This window comes from Bos grunniens, chromosome 3, assembly GCF_055505025.1.
Source record: "Bos grunniens cultivar Pamir isolate PY7600 chromosome 3, Bosgru_T2T1.0, whole genome shotgun sequence".
Classification (NCBI taxonomy): Eukaryota; Metazoa; Chordata; class Mammalia; order Artiodactyla; family Bovidae; genus Bos; species Bos grunniens.
This window is the reverse complement of record NC_141167.1, coordinates 117859137-117872850: the sequence shown is the minus strand read 5'-3', so window position 1 is coordinate 117872850 and position 13714 is coordinate 117859137. Positions and strand designations below refer to the sequence as shown.

Genomic DNA, 13714 nt, shown 5'->3' with positions numbered 1-13714 from the left:
GAGATTGGGTGGCTGTTCTGCGCAGACAATGACAATAAGGCAACTGAGGAAAAGGTCTGAGTACAGTGCCTGGCACGTGGGGACATAGCCAACGGATGGCTGTGATTGTGGTCAGTAACATCCGCCCCCCAACCCCACCCGCAGATGAGTTTGGGTCCTCCCAGTGAGCCTCTGGACAGAGTATTGGCACGTCCACTTCTCACAGGCTTTGTAATCCAGTCCAAGCCATCAGAGGGAAATTCTGCATGCTCCAGGATGATCGCGGCTACCCTGCTGGCCAAGGGACCGAGTTCTAGCTCTGACTGGCAATGGTTAGCTATTGGCTCTGGCAAAGCACTCTCCCCTGTTTGGCCTTGGGTACCCCTTTAGAAAAACTGAAAGGGTAGCTTAAACGCTTTTTCAGGTTCTTTCCAGCTCTGGATGTGGTATGTATAATGGGAGCCCAGGCACCTGTTCTATGCAAGGTTCTGTCCTAGATGCTCATAAGCTGAGATACAGTTTATGCCCTCAAGGATGGGTATGAGACAAGCAGACGAATGAACTAGAGTTTCAAGCAGAACCTAATACATGGTACCCCCAGCTGTTATGAAGATTCAAATGAGTGCAACATCTCCTCTTGATGGAGCATCAGCAAAGGCTTCATGGAGGATGACCTCTCTGAGCTAAGCCTTAAAAAGTCCAGAGGGTGATGAGATGAATCAAACAGGTAAAACCATGGTGCCAACACCATAAGGACTGGTCTGTGTGACTGTATCTAAAAGGTGGTGAGACAGGAAGCTACAACTTTGATCTATACTTGTAGATCTTCCTTCTAAGACTCTAAATCCAGACGCAGTAAAACAATAATATTGTTCTAAAAGGATTTGTTTTAATGACCACTCCTTTAAAAAAATATCCCACCATTAAACAGCTGAAGAATGATTTGCTATAGTGGTTGATTCATGACTGTTTATATATTTTAAAGCATTGAACTATAAGTGTGCTAAAAGGCCTCTTTTCCCCAATCACTGTGTTTCTTTGGAGTTAACAGACCCTCAACACTGGAAATGTTAATACTGAACAGACCAGGTTTTAGGCAGGTAAATTATTTTTATTGTACCTTCTCCTTTTATTCCCTCAAGTACATGGGGTACCTGGGGAAGGTGTTATTATTGCCATTTGGGACAGACCATGGTTTCTACTCTAGCATAATCCACAGTACTTAGGAGCATGCTGCTGCTGCTGCTGCTAAATCGCTTCAGTTGTGTCCAACTCTGTGCGACCCCATAGATGGCAGCCCACCACGGTTGGCACTTAACACATGCCGGCAAAGATCCATTCACATTTCATTCATAAAAAGGCACAGGTGTAAGTGAAAATCAAGCTTCTGGATTACAACTGAGATAGGACACAGGCTTCCTAACCTTTGAACCAGACTCCTTTTTCTCTGCCCTTTCCATCTATTTGGCTCCTTCTATTATTAGTTCACCCAAATCATGCTCCAATTTTCCCAGGAAAACCAAGGCTTTTAAATCAAAGGAGTTCCCACCAGTTACTTCAACACGAGGGTACAATTTTTTCCCACACCTCACTATAAGAGCAGATCTGGACACCAAGAGGGCAAAAGGTCCTGGGCAATGCCAAGAACACATTCCCTCAGTCTTGGATCAATGCATAACTGCTCTCAAGTTCAAATCTCCATCTCGAAACCACCGAGTCAGGCAGCTCCTCCCATTGCCCCTCTCTGTTGGAGGACATTTCCCCTGCTGTTTGTGAAAGAGAGATCAGAAAGAGAGCAATAAGGATTCTTTCTCTTAGAACAGAAGGTTTTGCTACCTTTTGGGATCCAAGACTCAGAATCTGATCAGTATGACCAGAATCAAGGACCGAGTTAATTCAGTTTCCTCATTCAGGGTGGTCACAGCAGCAACAATATCTTAGCATCCCCTCTCAACCAAGAATACACGTGTTCTTTTGGTACCATTTTTGGCTGAATGACAATAGCAGTTACGTTTATTTTTCCATGAAGAAAACCCTTTAGCATCATTTATCCTTTCAAATGATAAAAGTAAAATATGCTTATATAATGTTTGCAAATATAATAATTACACATGCAATATAATATTTGAAAATAGGAAAATTATAGAAAAACAAAGTGTACCACAGCCATAATCCAGAGATAATTACTCTCAGCATTTTGACATGTGTTTTAACAATTTTTTAGTATATTTATCAGATAGATAAATTAATTAACTAGTTAAATAGATGGGTGTGTGTGTGTGTGTGTGTGTGTGTGTGTGTGTATCTGTGTCTGTTGAAAGTGAAAGTGAAGTCGCTCAGTTGTGTCCGACTCTTTGCGACCCCATGGACTGTAGCCTACCAGGCTTCTCCATCCATGGGATTTTCTGGGCAAGAATACTGGAGTGGGGTGCTATTTCCTTCTCCAGGGGATCTTCCTGACCCTGGGATCAAACCTGGGTCTCCTGCATGGCAGGCAGAAGCTTTACCGGCTGAGCCACCAGGTAGCGTGGAATTTTAGGAAACATGCCAGGGGCTCCATAAGTACATCATCATAAGGCAGAGAGTCAGGTGCTTGTAAAGAAGATAAAAGTCATGTATTTTAGACTCCACCTGGTATGAGACAAGCAGGGGAGGGAGCAAATATCCATGATCTAGCATGTGGCACTGCATTGGAGAAGGAAATGGCAACCCACTCCAGTGCTCTTGCCTGGAGAATCCCAGGGACGGGGGAGCCTGGTGGGCTGCCGTCTACAGGGTCGCACAGAGTCGTACACGACTGAAGCGACTTAGCAGCAGCAGCAGAAGCACGTGGCACAAAGACACGGCATTACATTGCTCAGAAATCACCACCACAGCTATTATTGAGTCATACTATAATTCCTTAAAATAACAATAAGTGGTGCCCCAAATGAAGCCATTAGTAAAGAAAATGAACTCCACAGTGTTTCATTAGGAGGGAATTAGCAAAGCAGTGTATTGACTGGAAAGTTCTAGGAGACTTCTTTTTGAGTCATCTCTGAGCTGAAATAACTCAAACAGCAGACATTCGATCTCTTTTCTTCAAAAGTTCTGTTTTCTCAGACCAGTGCACAGGATGCCAGAGGGGACAGAAAACGCACAAATGGTGGAGACAGGAATTAGTTCAGGCTGATACCAAAACTAGCATTGTAATTATGAGAGTTGGTCTGGTAAAGAAAAATATGTAAGACCTTAAAAAAGCCTTATTAAAAATAAAGAAATAAAATGAATCTCTTTAACTGTCATTTTTTCACTCCCCCTCCATTCACAAACACACAGATATAGACACATATGTATACACACACACCTCCGATGGGGTGATCAACAGCTCCAGTGTGCCCAGGACTCAGGGATTTAATGGACTAGGGGGTGTGGAGTCCCAGATCACCCTACCCCAGGGTATCAGCTATGATCCTCAACTTCTTGCCAAATCCAGGACACTGTAGCCTATGAGTTTCAAGTTTGGTGAACAAAAGTACTTTTTAAAAAGAATGAGTCTCACACAGGGAAATGTTGGAGGATGCTTGTCTCTGAAGGTGCTTTCTACCATGGCGTATCATCTGCTATTGCTGTTAAACCTCCACAAGAACAGAAACTGCGAGCAAACCTCCCCGAACTGGGTTTTCCATAAATCACTTTGGCTGCCTCAGCTGTATCATTCCGCCTTTAATGTAAGACGTTCAGAGGCTGCACCGTCTTGGGAAACAGCTGACCTCGCTTTCTGCCACGTTAACCCCGGGGAGCAATTCCTTCCCTCTTCTTCCACTGTGGGTGAATATTAAGTAGGAAACCCGCCTTTGTGAGTTTATTTATCTCTGGGCACAGTGAAATTGGAAGATGGTCTCATTAACGAACATGGGGTGGATGGGGGTGGGGAAATAAGACTTTCGCTTCAATTTTCCTTCTGCACCTAAATTCCTCCTTCACTCTGATGCAAACTAGCCTTTAAATGGACACACTCACTTTGTAAAATGCTGATGTCAGAAACCACCCTAATGGGTGACAGGGACAGGAATCTGCAAAGCCAAAGATGCCCTTTTTATCCCCAAACCTCTAATGGGAGAGAGTTCACATTTACACCCAGTTCTTCAGGTTATTTCTGTAGCCTGTGACCTGGGCAGCAAGACTTGATGTAACATTTAATTCCACCTGGGGAAGCCTAAGTCAGCAGCAGGGTCAACGTGGAACATCATGGGAGAGGAGGCTAATGGAATATCAAATTAGGACAGACTTGCAGCAAATTTTCTAATTAAGAAAATCTGGACTTTCAAAACACAAATTCAAGGTATTTGGGAACAAATCATTTTAGGAACAAAAATGACTACTCTATGTTCTACCCTAATGAATCTGGCACCTAATTTGATAGACACCAACTTTTGCCAGAACCCCATCTAATGTATCCATTAGGCAAAGCACTCCTGTCGAAGGAGGCAGAGGAAGCTAGTAACGGAGAAGGGGAGGGAGCAATGGTGGGTGGCAAAACCCACACACTCACAAGAGCACAGAACTGCCGTTGAGGACCTGACTTTTCTTTCCTCTGACACCATTCCTGAGTCAGAAGTCAGAAGGCCACCTGCCTCTCCCCCATTGTCGTGGAGCCAGTACTGCTGGTAGCCCAGAGTAGCGGCTGTTGGGCTGAGAACCACTGGTCCCATCCTCCTCTTTTTCCCGCTCTTCCTCTGAGCTTACCTTAGCAGCATTCAGTTGATGCAGAGAATTCATCACCTGATGTGACAGCCCAAGTGAGTCTGGCACTAAGAAACTCTCATTTGCAACCCAGAAATACGCTGAGGTGCCACAAACCGGCTGATGTCAGCACCGAGGCAAGCTCAATCTGCATATGGGCCAAATGCCATCAATAGCAATGCCTTCAGGGTGGGTGAGGAGGTGGACGTGCTCTAGGTCCCCAATCACCCCGGCCCTGCTGGGGCCGGCCAGGAAGAAAAACAGAGAGACATGGATGCATCCTTCTACCCCCCCACCCCCTCTACACACACACACACACACACACACACACACACACACAGAGTCACCACTTATCAAGGAAGACATCGGCTCACACAGTGGAGTCAGACCCTAGATCCAACACCGGTCCATCAAGATAGGACTACGTTTTCCCGATATGCATCAACTTTCCCCAAGATTATACTGTGAGCACTTACCAAGGAATGCTCTGGGATGAAAAGATGCTATTGGAAAGCCCCTCAAGGGACAGAGGATTCAAAATTTCCCTGGGAAATTTCACAACAGTAAACAGATCCATGCCCATTCCGGCACCCCTCCAATCCTCTCTCCAGCTGCCCGCAGCATGCTCTTTCAAAAGTGTAGTTCTGATCATGTCACCTCTCTGTTTAAACCTTCAATGGCTTCTTACTGGTATCAAGGTGAGGTTCAATGTCCTTATTAGGTCTACCATGTCCTTGACCTTGCTGACTCTCCAACTCAATGCTCACGCTTAATATTCCAATATATCAGTCTACTTAGAAATTCCCACAACAGAGCTAGCATTCCATGCCTGTTTCCTTTCCCTTGAATGTGGTGTCCCACTCATCTATTTTCGTGCTACTCTCATCTTGACTGTTTCTCAAGATTGAATTTAAGTATCCTTGCACTGGTACCTACCCCCGGCAACTTCTCCTTTTCCTACAAGTCCTGGAATGTACCCTGGAATTGCACAGCAACTGTGATGCCATACTGCATTTGTTCTTTCACAAGTCTTACTCCCCTACTAGACCATGAGAACAGGGCTATGAAATTTATCTTTGATTCTAAAGTGCTTACCACAGGGCTTGACACAGCACAGATTTTAATAACGATCTCTTGGAGGAACATAAGAAGTAAATAAACCTTTAGTGGTACTGTAACATCCATCTGCCACCACAGGTGTGGACAGACAGTCGGGTATTGGTACCTCCACAGTTCAGTTTAACTATGTGTAAAGAGCTGTGTACACCTAGAAAATATTCAAAATGCAGAGCAGAGGTAGCACCAGGGTTCAAGGTAGCTCTGACATCTAGAAAGTGAACTTTTCTCTTGCTAATAAGTAGGCATCAAGGAGATCAGGCACTTCATACTTATCCCAAACAAATAACTATGATTCATATTTATATTGTTCTGTTTTCTTTTAGGGGAGAGCAGTTGAGAAAGACACTAGATCCTGCCTATTGCCATTCCATCTCAACAAGGAGTGTTCTCCACTAGGCACAAGGAGGGGGACAATGCCCTACCTTGTGGTCTCCTAGTCACCTCAGGCATCCTGGGGATCAGAAAAAGGTACGGAACAGACACAGTCCCTAAGTGGCCTGTGGGGTTTGCCCACCTTTAGTCTCTCCAGGGCTGAGACCCACATGCAGCTTCAGCTTCTACCTGGGACCTGGGAACGGAGTTGCCAGATAAAGTACAGGATGCCCTGTTAAATTTGAATTTTAGATAAACAACAAATAACTTTTTACTTGAGTATGTCCCATGCAGTATTTTCATTTGCTAAATCTGGGCAACCCTATCTGGGAAGAACATGTACTATCAGCCAAACAATTTGCATTCTAGCCTAGTTTAGATAGAAAAAATGTGCTGTTTTTCTTACTTTGACCTTTTGCACCTGCATCTTCATACAGGGAATCTTCCCTGTGGCTGTGACCACCTCTATCAGGCTAATCAGCTTCTGCTTAAGTTTCCTATTTATCGCAGTTCATTTAAGAATGAGGTAGTGACATACACACACTGCTGCTGCTGCTGCTAAGTCGCTTCAGTCGTGTCCGACTCTGTGCAACCTCAGAGACGGCAGCCCACCAGGCTCCTCTGTCCCTGAGATTCTCCAGGCAAGAACACTGGAGTGGGTTGCCATTGCCTTCTCCAATGCATGAAAGTGAAAAGTGAAAGTGAAGTCGCTCAGTTGTGTCCGACTCTTAGCGACCTCATGGACTGCAGCCCACCAGGCTCCTCCATCCATGGGTTTTCCAGGCAAGAGTACTGGAGTGGGGTGCCATTGCCTTCTCTGATACACACACTACTATATATAAAACAGATAAACAACAAGGATGTACTGTATAGCACATGGAACTATACTCAATATTTTGTAATAATAAGCTATATGGGAAAAGAATCTGAAAAAATTATATATATATATACACACACATATAATGAAATCACTTTGCTATACATCTGAAACTAACACCACACTGTAAATAAACTATACTTCAATTAAAAAAAGAATGAGGTGGTAACTTGCTCTTACAAATGAAAGCCTGCTCTGGAACTTAAGCCCACCAACTGCCTCATCACATTTCCCCACAGTCAGTCCTCTGCCTGGATTATCCCATGCCACTGGCTTTAGGATTCCTGTTTCCATGGCCCTCTGCCAGTTGGGGTTATCCTCTCTGACTGCCACTTACCCCTAGGTCAGTCCCTGGTGACCTTACATCCAAGTGACACCATCATACCCCATGCTAGTCTGATTCCCACCAAAGCCTCTTGAGCCCTGAGATTTTGCTGTGAAAATCTACAAATTAAGAAAGATGAGCAGTGTCATCAGCTATTCCTGGTAGAGAAAAAATACCCTGGAAGAGAACTGACATTAGCAGTCTGAGCGGCTCTGAAGAAACAATAGATTTCCCATCGCCAAAGTGAGACTGCTTCCTACTCTATAGAGGAGCCAACTGAGTGGTTCTGTGCCTTTGCCTGCCCCCTCCTCTGGTCTCTAGGAACCCATATCTTCTTTCATGGCCCGGCCTGAGCACTGCCTCCTTTCTGCAAGTTGCTGCAAGGTAAACCCTCACCAACTTCTCTAAATTCCAGTACGACTGACCTTTTGAATGTTCATGTTGACATTTAACCACATGTAGCTCTTATTCATGTAAATATCCATGTAAGCACCAGATCTTATTCACTGCAATCCTTTAATTCTTAAGTTCTACAAATATGCATTCAGTGCCCACCTCATACTATGTACTAGGCATACGATGGTAGATACTACACATTTTTAAAAGATGTGGTGTCTGCTCTCATGAGGCTTGCTGTCTTGTGGGAAATAAGACATTCAATACATCATCAAAAGAACACAGATTCCAGATGGTAATAACTGCTGTGAGAGGGAACAGCAGGGATCTGAGGTTGGGGCTTCTGGAAAGTCAACCTAAAAGTGAACAGAAAAATAGGCAAGTAGAGAGCTGGGACACAGAACCCTCCAGGCAGAAGAAGAAATCTGTCCAAAGGCTCTGAGGATCTGAAGAAGATCAGAAAGATGGGGGCAGAGGAGTAGAGTGGTGAGCCCAACAGGGTGGGGCTGGAGAATGGGATGGCTTGCTCATGTCAAGGTCTGCAGGCCAGTAAAGGGCTTTGATTTTAATCCTCAGAGAGATGATAAATCATTAACTACAGCCATTAGAAGACAAAGATCATGCCTGATCATGCAGCTGCTCAATTAAGTCCTTGAGTTGAATGAATAGAGAAATGAAAGCTTCCTTTGGGGCCTGTCCCTGTGACTACAAGGCCATCTGGCTGCTAGTGCCCATGGTAACTTTGTAATTATGCAGGAATCCTAATGGTAATTCTCTTACTTTGGTTGATGAATATATAATAGGACACAAGTCAGTGCAAACTCCTATTCTTACCTTTCAAGCCAGAAACTTAGGACTCAGAAACAAGAATTTGCCAAACTCCATCCCCACTATATACCATAGCTTTTGGACATTTCAAGTTTCAAAAGCTTGTGGTGTATTACAAGTAGAGCACGGCTGCTACCAATCTCAGGGCTGAAGGCAGACGACTCAGGCTCTTAAGTTCACCTTCAGGGAATCTTTGTGCTGTTTCTCAAGGTGATAGAACCTATGATCCACAAGACCAGCCTCAAATAAGTCTTTCAGGCGATTCTAATCCCTTCTACTCCCAAGCCTCAACTTACCTTACCAAACTTGGTTTTGAACAAGACAAACTCTATTCTTCTGGGGTCATACTTCTGAGAAATCACCATGCATCCTGCCATCTTTCTAGCTAATACATTATATCTTCCACTGGTGATGTCAACTCCTGGGCTTAGACCTGTATAGTAAGATGGGAACCCCAATCCAAGTTTGTTTGGTATGATTGTGAACTCTCTTACTGCAAATCATTACGTCTAACCTTTTGTGGCACGCACTCAAGGGCACTCAATCAAAACGGCAGCACCGTTACCGTGCACCGTTCTGCCAGTAGCCAGTGACACACGACTGAAAGGCACGTGTATGTCAACTCTGAGATCAAGATCTGTTGTGGCACCTCCGGAGTTTCACCCTTTCCTAATTCATCAGTTGTGAAGGCCCAGAATTAACACTGCCGCGTAAGGCACTTGAGACACAGAGCATGGTCTGGATTGAACCTTTCGTAGCTTGTACAGGCTATGAGGTAGCGTACATTTCCGAGTTTAAGGCTGGGATGCTTTGGGATTTCTGTTTGAAGTGCAAATAGGACAGTTATATACAAGGTTTCCATGTCTCACAGACTTAGGGGATCCTTAGGTTAAATGTATACACAGGAAGTGAAAACTTCAAATTTATTTTATTTAACTTTCTAGAGACAAAGAAAAATAAGCTCAGCTTGCTTTAGCTAAATAGAAGTGTCTTTGTGCAGAAAGATATTTATATCTGAATAAACATCCTCTACACCCAGATCTACAAAACCAACACACACACACACACACACACACACACACACACACTTATACATATCTACAAACTGTACAAAAACATGGAAAACTTCCACACACTTTATCATTTTGATGTAAAGCTAATACATGTTCAGAAAATACTTATAGCACCTAAAACTGTGCATACACACAGAGAAATACTGCAGATGCTGGAAACGTATAGCTCTATTAAGACAACAGATAATTATATTCACTCATATAGCCAAATATGAAAAATTCAAACAAAGGATTTTTTTTTTAACTCTTAGTATGAATTAACTGATTGGCTGATACAGACAGGCCCAGATTCTTCATTTTATTTTCATGACCTTTGATTTTGCCCTGGCTTTGTTGAAAGGCTGTTATCTACTCAGGGCACTCCCAGGGATTGTATACACACCTGAACAACAAACGGTGGCTCGCTACGAAACACACGTAACTCGTGGTGTAAACCGCGAGGCTATTTACCATCACACAGGAAGCTAAAGCCTCTTACACTTTCCTGACCATCCAAGAGACAGCAATTACCCCAGATTATCAGACCAACAATGACATGCTGCGTAAAGAGAGACACTGAGCCAACTTCACATCCCAAAGACTGGCATATTCAAGTACACTTAGGACATTAATAGCAATTTACGTGCCATCACTGAGACAAAGCCACAAAGGCTCCGTTGGCAGCCTCTTATTTTGAAGCCTATTATTTGTGGGAGTTACAGGCTATAATCACAACAGAAACTTTCAAAACCCTTATCTTCCGTGACGCACCAAATCTATTTCAGAGCCATAATTGCCATGTCACCGGAGAGTCTGCTGCTTAATGCACTCAAATGCCATTTAGTGTTTGCAGGGTCATTACAGCTAACAGAAGGATGGGGGTAGGGTGGGATGTTGGGAAGTAGTAGGGGAAAGGCAGATAGAGATCGTTGAGGGGAATGTGCTAGAATGGGGAACGAGGCTCCACTGTGCTTTATTTAGCGGATGATCCTGTTGTTTTGAGAATTCTATTTACCTCCAAAATGAGGGCAAGTGCCTGGAAACTGCATATTCAAGAATGCTGTATTATTTTCATACCACCCCAGATATCTTCAGTGGATGCTGGCGGATAATCTCTTTCATTCCGAGATTCTCATCCAAGTATAAAAGTGGGTTGTTTTTTAAATTTTAATTTTTTTTTCCTTTTAGACTGTCCCAGCAATCTGTGCAGCAGAAATCTTCCAGCTGTGCAGTGGGCTCAGGAGTCTGACTTGGCTTTTCTGTATGTGTTCTGCTAGGGAATGAGAAAGGCAGACAAGGGGACTGATGATGGTGAAATGTCAAAATTTAATCATCTAGAAGAATGTGCTACCTTTCAGATGGTAAAAGAAGATGCAAGGAGACAGATAGAGGCTCCAAAATATGAGAAAACATCTAATCACTCAAAAGACCATTTTTCAGACAAGTTTAGCTAAGGTCATAAGTAAGCTTTTAAATTATATGTAGCTTTATTTCTTCCACCTGGCTATAAACTAGTCAATGACTTACTGGGCAACTCCTAATTCTTAGGGAAATACTAAAGATGGGATAAATCTTCAAGGAAAGTTTTGACAGACTAATGTATCTCCTGGTTCTTTTAGACAACTATTGATTTCTATTTTATAGTCCTGAGTTTTTCCATACACGAGAAATACAGAAAATGTCATGCTAATTCAGATTGCAGCATTCAGATTTCTTTTAAGATCACTTAGTTTTCCTAGGGTAACTATCCAGCTTTCACTCTGAAGAACTTTCCACAGAAACAGACAGAATGAGACCTGGGGCCTTATTCCTCATGCATCCTCCTCCACTGAGAAACAAAATTTTCTCTATTTTCTAAATACTGACCGGGTGAGAAATGGAATTATATCCTTCTTATGTAAGCCTTTGAGTGTTTGAGTGTCTCCTAGGGAGGCATAGGTGAGCAGTGGCAGGCCATGCAGACAGGGGTTTTGGCTGCAGTAGACTTGGGACATGCAGCATGTGGCATAAGCTCTCCTGGGAGGAGGTCACCATTAGACCCACCGTAGAATCACCAAACAGACAACCCGCAAACTGCAGAACAATTATACCAAAGAAATTCTCATACTGTTAAGAAAGTTTTAGGATAGACAACCTGGGGATCTGGCAAAGGGACTGAAACTCCCAGGGAATTTGACTTTGGAGGCCAGTGGGATTTGATAACAGAACTTCCACAGAACTGGGGAAACAGACTCTTCGAGGGCACAAACAAAACCTTGTGTGCACCAGGACCCAGGAGAAAGGAGCAGTGACCCCACAGGAGACTGAGCCAGACTTGCCTGTGAGTGTCCAAGAGTCTCCAGCAGAGGCGTGGGTCAACAGTGGCCTGCTGCGGGGTCAGGGGCACTGAATAAAAAAGTGCAGGAAAAAGTCCTTTTGAAGGAGGTTGCCATTACTGCCATTACCCCTACTATAGTTAGGCCTCAGGCCAAACAACAGAAAGGGAACACAGGCATGCCCATTAATAGAAAATTGCATTAAAGATTTACTGAGCATGGCCCTGCCCATCAGAACAAAACCAGATTCCCCCACAGCCAGTCTCTCCCATCAGGAAGCTTCCATCAGGATAAGCTTATTCTTATCCATCAGAGGGAAGATAGAATGAAACCAAAATCACAGAAAACTAACCAAACGATCACTTGGATCACAGCCTTGTCTAACTCAATGAAACTATGAGCCATGCCGTGTGGGGCCACCCAAGACGGATGGGTCATGGTGGAGAGTTCTGACAAAATGTGGTCCACTGGAGAAGAGAATGGCAAACCACTTCAGTATTCTTGCCTCGAGAACCCCATGAACTTTCAAGGTCAGTAGGTGCCCAGTATGCTACTGGAGATGAGTGGAGAAATAGCTCCAGAAAGAATGAAGAGACAGAGCCAAAGTGAAAAAAACGTGCAGTGGTGGATGTGACTGGAGATGGAAGTAAAGTCCAATGCTGTAAAGAACAATATTGCACAGGAACCTAGAATGTTAGGTCCATGAATCAAGGTAAATTGGAAGTAAAGAAACAAGATAGCAAGAGTGAACATCGACATTTTAGAAATTAGTGAGCTAAAATGGATGGAAATGGGCAAATTTAATTCAGATGACCATTACCTCTACTACTGTGGGCAAAAATCCCTTAGAAGACATAGAGTAGTCCTCATTGTCAACAGAAGAGTCCGAAATGTAATATTTGGGCGCAATCTCAAAAATGACAGTATGATCTCTGTTCGTTTCCAAGGCAAACCATTCAATATCACAGCAATCCAAGTCTATGCCCAAACCACCAATGTCGAAGAAGCTAAAGTTGAATGGTTCTATGAAGACCTACAAGACCTTCTAGAACCAACACCAAAAACAGTTGTCCTTTTCATCATAGGGGATTAGAATGCAAAAGTAGGAAGTCAAGAGATACCTGGAGTAACAGGCAAGTTTGGCCTTGAAGTACAAAATGAAGCAGGGCAAAGATTAACAGAGTTTTGCCAGGAGAATGCACTGACCATAGCAAATACCCTCTTCCAACAACACACTGTACACATGGACATCATCAGATAGTCAATACCAAAATCAGATTGATTATATTCTTTGCAGGCAAAGATGGAGAAGCTCTATACAGTCAGCAAAAACAAGATCAGGAGCTGACTGTGGCTCAGATCATGAACTCCTTATTGCAAAATTCAGAATTAAATTGAAGAAAGTGGGGAAAACCACTAGACCATTCAGGTATGACCTAAGTCAAATCCCTTATGATTATACAGTGGAAGTGGCAAACAGATTCAAGGGATTAGATCTGATAGATAAGAGTGCCTGAAGAACTACGGACAGAGGTTTGTAACATTGTACAGGAGGTGGTGACCAAGACTATCCCCAAGAAAAAGAAAGGCAAAATGGTTGTCTGAGGAGGCCTTACAAATAGCTGAGAAAAGAAGAGAAGCAAAAGGCAAAGGAGAAAAGGAAAGATAAACCCATCTGAATGCAGAGTTCCAAAGAATAGCAAGGAGAGAACAGAAAGCCTTCCTC

The 13714-nt window shown here is 43.5% G+C and overlaps 1 protein-coding gene across 4 annotated transcripts in view; it reads right to left on the bottom strand.

The window, feature by feature from the left end:
• Positions 1 to 13714, bottom strand: part of PBX1 (PBX homeobox 1) — a 334444-nt gene that overhangs the window by 41764 nt on the left and 278966 nt on the right. The gene's annotated exons all lie outside the window — the stretch shown is intronic.